Source organism: Salvelinus sp. IW2-2015, unplaced genomic scaffold (genome assembly GCF_002910315.2).
Source record: "Salvelinus sp. IW2-2015 unplaced genomic scaffold, ASM291031v2 Un_scaffold2101, whole genome shotgun sequence".
Classification (NCBI taxonomy): Eukaryota; Metazoa; Chordata; class Actinopteri; order Salmoniformes; family Salmonidae; genus Salvelinus; species Salvelinus sp. IW2-2015.
In genome coordinates this window covers 28,142-36,593 of record NW_019943439.1, presented here as the reverse complement: position 1 = coordinate 36,593, position 8,452 = coordinate 28,142, and the positions used below count along the sequence as shown (strand labels likewise).

At 42.4% G+C, this 8,452-nt stretch overlaps 1 long non-coding RNA gene across 1 annotated transcript in view; it reads right to left on the bottom strand.

The window, feature by feature from the left end:
- Positions 1-1,606, bottom strand: part of LOC139024989 (uncharacterized) — a 21,476-nt gene extending 19,870 nt beyond the window's left edge. The window contains exon 1 of the long non-coding RNA XR_011476395.1: positions 1,165-1,606. This is a non-coding gene — a long non-coding RNA (uncharacterized lncRNA). The remainder of the gene's footprint in view (positions 1-1,164) is intronic.
- Positions 1,607-8,452: the final 6,846 nt, after the last annotated feature.

The window sequence follows — 8,452 nt, the reverse complement described above, 5'->3', positions numbered from 1 at the left end:
GAACTGTACGATGTAGTAGGGAGTTGTAGTTTCCAACAGGCTAATATTCTACATAGTTTAGTGCAGAAAACATAGTAATTAACTACAATGACCATGAGGGGATATAGAGAGCAGCTGATGCCTCTCAAGGTATCAACTACCTGAAAACACACGATCTAAGTGATTTGATAGTTGGGTATTCACCAGTCGTAAAGCCTTATTTACTTTGAAGAACGACTAAAATAGTGATTTTGTCAGACAGAGATGAGATGATGACTTGGAAGTAAGTAATAAAGTCCTCACATAAAACTGATATAATAAAACACAACAACTGAAAATGTGTATTAAAGTAAAGTCGAGTAAATTATGGTGGTTAATAAGTGATCAGCAGTAATGGTCAGTCATTATCATCATTTTACTTTTATTCATTGTTTTATTCTGTGTCACAGCATTCAACCCAAATAGTCAAAACCTGTGATTTTTTTTTGTAATAATCGAACCGACCTCAAAAAGGCACTAATCGCTCAGTACTACTAACTTGGTGATTCAGGATATGAAAAAATATTTATTTTATTTTATATTGTGGGTATAGGCAAACGTTGCAATTGGTTGATGCATTTTATCCATATACTATAATGATATAGAATTATAGTATATAGAATGATATAGTCAATAGGTACATCATTAGGCAAGACTGCCTTCTGGTCTTGTGCGCCAGAGGCATGGAATAGTRTACAATCCATGCTTCATCTAGATATGTTAGTGCCACTGAATTAATAAAAAATGTTGATGGGTTACAGAGGAGCGTAATTTTTTAAAAGCTGGATCATATTGTTGTATGTTTTAATTATGTGATGTATTGATTGTTGCTGCCTTCTTGGGCAGGTCTCCCTTGAAAAAGAGTCTCAATGGGTCTCAATGGGCTTTTCCTGGTTAAATAAAGGTAAAATAAAAATGACTAAAAAACTGTTGGTACAAACGTTGCGGAAATTACGCCATATAAATTGTTATTTTTCACTACCTCTCACACGTAAAAAAAATATAAATAAATAACACAACACTGATTGTATCATATTCTTATGATGCAATACACCCATCACACTGACAATGTACTTTAAAACTAAAAACATTGCAAAAGCAACAGTTGTGTGTTGGTACATCAACTATTCTGTGGTGACATGTTACCTCCAGATGAGTTGGTCGGTCGTGGAGGCTGTCTTCTTACGACAGGGTCCCTCGGTTCCCCTCTCAAACTCTCCTGCTGTTCGTCCTCCACTCTCCTCGCCTCAGCCATCGCAGAGAGAGAGAGACACTATTCTAGTGTGGGAACGAAGACAACTAGCGCTACAAGTCCAAAACAATGGATAACAACATGTCCCTTATCGCATAGAAACCGACTGGCAGCCAGTGCCGTGCGACTTTTACCTAAACAACACAACAAACTCGTATAACTTTTCCCAAAACAAGTTGACTACCGTGAATATCCTTCGCCAACGTTGGGATTGTGTAAAATGATCACAAAGAGATGAAAAACAATAGCTATTTGTTGACAATAATAACAGTAGAGACTTTCGAATAATAGGTAGTTTGTCTGACCAGTCTTGCTCCACACACGTCATTACGTCAGACCAGGAAGAGGTCTTGGTCCGGACGTCAGACCAGGAAGAGGTCTTGGGATGTGCACGGTCGTTACTAGTTATCACAGCCACAAAAAAAAATCATATGGTTGTCTCCATTTTTTTGTTGTTGATTTCCCTCATTTAAAAAAAATACTTAAGATAAATTGCGCTAAACATGCGGTTTAGAGGCGTAACCAGACCTCCGCTTCTTCAGATACTCTCTCTTAGTCCAGGTGACTCTCCAGTAAGGAAACATGTGTTTTCTCCTTGCTCCCTCGAAACAATATTTATACATACTTTATTTTCAAAGGGATGTTGTATCTATCTATTCCTTACGTCACAATTTACTGGGATACATTTGTCAATAATATCTGTTTGAAAAAAGGTTTGGTTAACACAAACACCTGCTTGTTAACAAGGTCAAAGGTCTCTTTCAGAATGATTAATAAGTATTACTAACCTGTGAATCATTACCTGAAGAACCTCAACAAATATATGAACATTAACTGTACTTTTTGTGTTGAGCATCCAGAAAAAGTTCAGTATTTGTTTTGGCATTGTCTACTTGTAACGAAATGATGGCAAGATATTTGTTTTGGCATTGTCTACCAGTTTCCCCATTAACCAGTTTCTCCATTCCCCAGTTTCCCCAAAACCCAGTTTCCCCATTTCCCACATGAAGCCAGCCCCATAATCATGTCTAAACCCCAACCATTTTTACAATTTGTCTTCTTAAAAATGTGATTTTAGCCCTAACCTTAACCACACTGCTAACCCTAACCAACCCTAACCAATTTTGACTTTGCGGCTGTGGAATCTTACTTTGTGGGAATATGTTAAAATAAATTACTTGGTTGTTTTTTTTTTTCTATGATGTTGCTCAACATTTTCCTGAGAAATGCTCCAAAGGCTTTGACTGGAAACTAGGAAAACAAAGTCGAGTGCTTGACAGTTTTTGTTTTCATAGTTTTGAAGAATTGCACTGAACCAGACCTAAACACTTTGGCGAAAAAAAAGTTGTCTGTGTTCAACTCCTGTGGACTGCAGACGTGCAGGATAGTTACAGTAAAGAGTAAATGATCATGTCTGGCTTGGTCACTGACATGTTTAGACTGGTGTGGAAGATAAGTGTTATTGTCTCGATGTGAAGGCTACTGTCTCGTCTGTGGCCGTCCAGTCCACATAGATCTATGGGGTCCATCATTACAGAAGGAAAACAACTAACGGGGGGGGGGGAATTTCAACACGGTAACATTCCGATTCACAACACTTTAATGTCCTCAAAGTTTTTAAATAAAACAGCAACAAAAGAAAAATAGCAACAAGTATTAAACAGAATATTTACAAACAAGTTGGCAGGATATTGCAAAGTCTTAAAAAGTCTGAATAAGGCTTGTCATTTGCATAAGTAAGTAGGCTATAACCACTATGTAACCTGTGTTATGTCATGTCTAATAAAGAGTTTTTAAAGTTCATAGACATGTTATGGAGTTGTCCTATAGTGTAGCATCTCAAATCAATAGCAATGGATCATGTGGATAATCCACAATTCAAGTCGCGTGTAACGGATGTGAAAATGGCTAGTTAGTTAGCGGTGGTGCGCGCTAATAGCGTTTCAATCGTTGACGTCACTCYCTTTGAGACCTTGAAGTAGTGGCTCCCCTTGCTCTGCAAGGGCCGCGGCTTTTGTGGAGCGATGGGTAACGATGCTTTGTAGGTGACTGTTGTTGATGTGTGCAGAGGGTCCCTGGTTCGCGCCCGGGTCGGGGCGAGGGGACGGACTAAAGTTATACTGTTACACCCGCCTAACTGGTCAATATCAATGATCAATTATCAATATGGATAATCTCAATCAATATCAATCAATATGGATAGTGTTGATAATCCACAATTAAAGTCGTGAATAATTGGTCAGCTGTTATGTTTAGGTATATCTGTCCATAACAGACTTGAGTACAACATGACATTTGTAGGAAATAGAGCCAATGCTTTATAGCCTACTGAGAGAATGCAATAGTCGGGAACAGTTTTGTGTACAACATGAAGTTTTAAGGACACACCGGTAACGTGACAAAGGCGAGAGCGGCAACGGAGCTTCAGCTACGCAACAAAAACAAAACAAAATGCTGCGCATGCTGCAGAAATATCCGTGTTTTTTTTTTTTTTGCTTGGGGATAATTGGGATACAGAAACCTTATATCCGTATCTTGTATCCATCATGTCTTGTAGTTAAAGCATTTCAACACTAGATGTCACTATATCGTTGCACCAGGTCACGGAGTCAGCGCATTTATGATGGACTGCTCATGACACGAGTAATGGGGTTCTATAACACAGGTCTATCAGGCTTCCCCCCCTCCCCCCATTCTAAAGGTATAACTATATAATTTACTCATCTGCTGCTTGTTCATCACAAACAGTAAAAAGGTACAAATGTAGCTGTATCCTTCCTGTCGAATTGTTTCGCTAAAAAACACATTTTGTAGATATTTTATGTTGATTTATACATTACGTATATGGAACATTTATGGAACTCAATAGATGCCAGTCGTCAACCTGAAGTAAACACTTCTAAGGTAAGATATAAAGCCTATCGGCTCTTATAACATCTGGGATTCGTGATGAAACAGTCATTTTCAACATTTTCCCCCAAACATCTTCCAAATTAAATCAAACACTCAGATTTTCAGGAAGGCTTAATACTCCCAGCAGGCCCAGTGATTCAGGAAGGCTTAATACTCCCAGCGTGATTCAGTGATTCAGGAAGGATTAATACTCCCAACAGACCCAGTGATTCAGGAAGGATTAATACTCCCAACAGGCCCAGTGATTCAGGAAGGATTAATACTCCCAACAGGCCCAGTGATTCAGGAAGGCTTAATACTCTCAACAGGCCCAGTGATTCAGGAAGGCTTAATACTCCCAACAGGCCCAGTGATTCAGGAAGGCTTAATACTCCCAACAGGCCCAGTGATTCAGGAGGGAAGGCTTTAATACCTCAACAGGCCCAGTGATTCAGGAAGGATTAATACTCCACACAGGCCAGTGATTCAGGAAGGCTTAATACTCTCAACAGGCCCAGTGATTCAGGAAGGCTTAATACTCCAACAGGCCCAGTGATTCAGGAAGGCTTAATACTCCCAACAGGCCCCAGTGATTCAGGAGGCTTAATACTCCAACAGGCCCAGTGATTCAGGAGGACTAATACTCCCACAGGCCCAGTGATTCAGGAAGGCTTAATACTCTCAAACAGGCCCAGTGATTCAGGAAGGCTTAATACTCTCAACAGGCCCAGTGATTCAGGAAGGCTTAATACTCTCAACAGGCCCAGTGATTCAGGAAGGCTTAATACTCTCAACAGCCCAGTGATTCAGGAAGGCTTAATACTCCAACAGGCCTCAGTGATTCAGGAGGCTTTAATACTCCCAACAGGCCCAGTGATTCAGGAAGGCTTAATACTCCAAAGGCCCAGTGATTCAGGAAGGCTTAATACTCCCAACAGGCCCAGTGATTCAGGAAGGCTTAATACTCCAACAGGCCCAGTGATTCAGGAAGGCTTATACTCCCAACAGGCCAGTGATTCAGGAAGGCTTAATACTCCCACAGGCCCAGTGATTCAGGAAGGTTAATAACTCCCAACAGCCCAGTGATTCAGGAAGGTTAATACTCCCAACAGGCCCAGTGATTCAGGAAGGATTAATACTCCCAACAGGCCCAGTGATTCAGGAAGGCTTAATACTCTCACAGGCCCAGTGATTCAGGAAGGCTTATACTCCCACAGGCCCAGTGATTCAGGAAGGCTTAATACTCCCACAGGCCCAGTGATTCAGGAAGGCTAATACTCTCAACAGGCCCAGTGATTCAGGAAGGATTAATACTCCAACAGGCCAGTGATTCAGGAAGGCTTAATACTCCCAACAGGCCCAGTGATTCAGGAAGGCTTAATACTCCAACAGGCCCAGTGATTCAGGAAGGCTTAATACTCCAACAGGCCCAGTGATTCAGGAGGCTTAATACTCCCAACAGCCGCCGTGATTCAGGAAGGCTAATACTCCAACAGGCCAGTGATTCAGGAAGGCTTAATACTCTCAACAGGCCCAGTGATTCAGGAAGGCTTAATACTCTCAACAGGCCCAGTGATTCAGGAATGGCTTAATACTCTCACAGGGCCAGTGATTCAGGAAGGCTTAATACTCCAACAGGCCCAGTGATTCAGGAGGCTTAATACTCCCAAACGGCCCAGTGATTCAGAAGGCTTAATACTCCCAACAGGCCCAGTGATCAGAAGGCTTAATACTCCCAACAGGCCCAGTGATTCAGGAAGGCTTAATACTCCCAACAGGCCCAGTGATTCAGGAAAGGCTTAATACTCCCAAGGCCAGTGTTCAGGAAGGCTTAATACTCCAAACAGGCCCAGTGATCAGGAAGGCTTAATACTCTCAACAGGCCCAGTGATTCAGGAGGCTTAATATCTCAAAAGGCCAGTGATTCAGGAGGCTTAATACTCTCAACAGACCCAGTGATTCAGGAAGGCCTAATACTCTCACAGGCCCAGTGATTCAGGAGGCTTAATACTCTCAACAGGCCCAGTGATTCAGGAAGGCTTAATACTCTCAACGGCCCAGTGATTCAGGAAGGCTTAATACTCTCAACAGGCCAGTGATCAGGAAGGCGTAATACTCTCAAAGGCCAGTGATTCAGGAAGGCTTAATACTCTCAACAGGCCCAGTGATTCAGGAGGCTTATACTCCCAACGACCCAGTGATTCAGGAGGCTTAATCTCTCACAGGCAACAGTGATTCATGAAGGCGTAATACTCCACAGGCCCAGTGATTCAGGAAGGCCTAATACTCCCAGCAGACCCAGTGATTCAGGAAGACTTAATACTCTCCAACAGGCCAGTGATTCAGGAGGCTTAATACTCTCAACAGGCCCAGTGATTCAGGAGAGGCTTAATACTCCCAACAGGCCAGTGTCAGGAGGCTTAAAACCTAGCCAGTGATCAGGAGGCTTAATACTCTCAACAGCCCAGTGATTCAGGAGGCGTAATACTCCAACAGGCCCAGTGATTCAGGAGGCGTAATACTCCCAACAGGCCCAGTGATTCAGGAGGCTTAATACTCTCAACAGGCCCAGTGATTCAGGAGGCGTAATACTCCCAACGGCCCAGTGATTCAGGAGGCGTTAATACTCTCAACAGGCCCAGTGATCAGGAAGGCTTAATACTCCAACAGGCCCAGTGATTCAGGAAGGCTTAATACTCCAACAGGCCCAGTGATTCAGGGAGCTTAATACTCCCAACAGGCCCAGTGATTCAGGAAGGCTTAATACTCTCAACACAGGCCAGTGATTAGGAAGTTAATACCCCAACAGGCCCAGTGATTCAGGAAGGCTTAATACTCAAAACAGGCCCAGTGATTCAGGAAGGCTTAATACTCCCAACAGGCCCAGTGATTCAGGAAGGCTTAATACTCCCAACAGGCCCAGTGATTCAGGAGGCTTAATACTCCCAACAGGCCCAGTGATTCAGGAAGGCTTAATACTCCCAACAGGCCCAGTGATTCAGGAAGGATTAATACTCCAACAGGCCCAGTGATTCAGGAAGGCTTAATACTCCTCAACAGGCCCGAGTGATTCAGGAAGGCTTAATACTCCCACAGGCCCAGTGATTCAGGAAGGCTTAATACTCCAACAGGGCCCAGTGATTCAGGAAGGCTTAATATTCCCAACAGGCCCGTGATTCAGGAGCTTAATCCCACAGGCCCAGTGATCTCAGGAAGGCTTAATACTCCAACAGGCCCAGTGATTCAGGAAGGCTTAATACTCCCAACAGGCCCAGTGATTCAGGAGGCTTATACTCTCACAGCCCAGTGATTCGGAGGCGTAATACTCCAACAGGCCAGTGATTCAGGAGGCGTAATACTCCAACAGGCCAGTGATTCAGGAAGGCTTAAAGTGTGTTCTTCTGGATCCGAGCAGCTATCCCTTGACCTAGAACCAAAACACTTCAATATAGCCTAAATGTTTCACTTTTCAAATGTAGCCACATTTATGTGGGCATAACACAACCAGTCACAGTGTTTGAATGTGATTAGGCTGCTTTAAAAGTCTCCTGTGGGCAACCTGCTCACGTTCATCCACTCCAACCTGATTTACAGCATCCAAACTGAGCACCAGACACACAGTCGACTGAGAAGAGACATCTGTTTACAAACACACCCCAAAAGGTGAATGAGATTCGGATATGATCAACCTAAACCTCGGAGGAATTTATTTCCTGTTTGTCGAGATTTACATACTCTTTTTGATTGGTGTTGAAAAGTCGGTTATGAGATTCGTATTGGTTGTGTGTAGTGAGATTATTATTGGTTGTGTGTAGTGAGATTCTTATTGGTTGTGTGTGGTGAGATTCTTATTGGTTGTGTGTAGTTGGTTTCTTATGGTTGTGTGTGGTGAGATTCTTATTGGTTGTGTGTAGTGGATTCTATTGGTTGTGTGTAGTGAGATTTTTTTGGTTGTGTTTCTTATTGGTTGTGTGTAGTGAGATTCTTATTGGTTGTGTGTAGGTGAGTTTCTTATTGGTTTGTGTGTAGTGAGATTATATTGGTTGTGTGTGGTGAGATTCTTATTGGTTGTGTGTAGTGAGTATTCTTATTGGTTTGTGGGTGGTGAGATTCTTATTGGTTGTGTGTAGTGAGAATTCTTATTGGTTGGTGGTAGTGATATTCTTATTGGTGTGTGTGTGTGAGATTCTTATTGGTTTGTGTGTGGTGAGATTCTTATTGGTTGTGTGTAGTGAGATTCTTATTGGTTGTGTGTGGTGAGATTCTTATTTGGTTGTGTGTAAGTGAGAT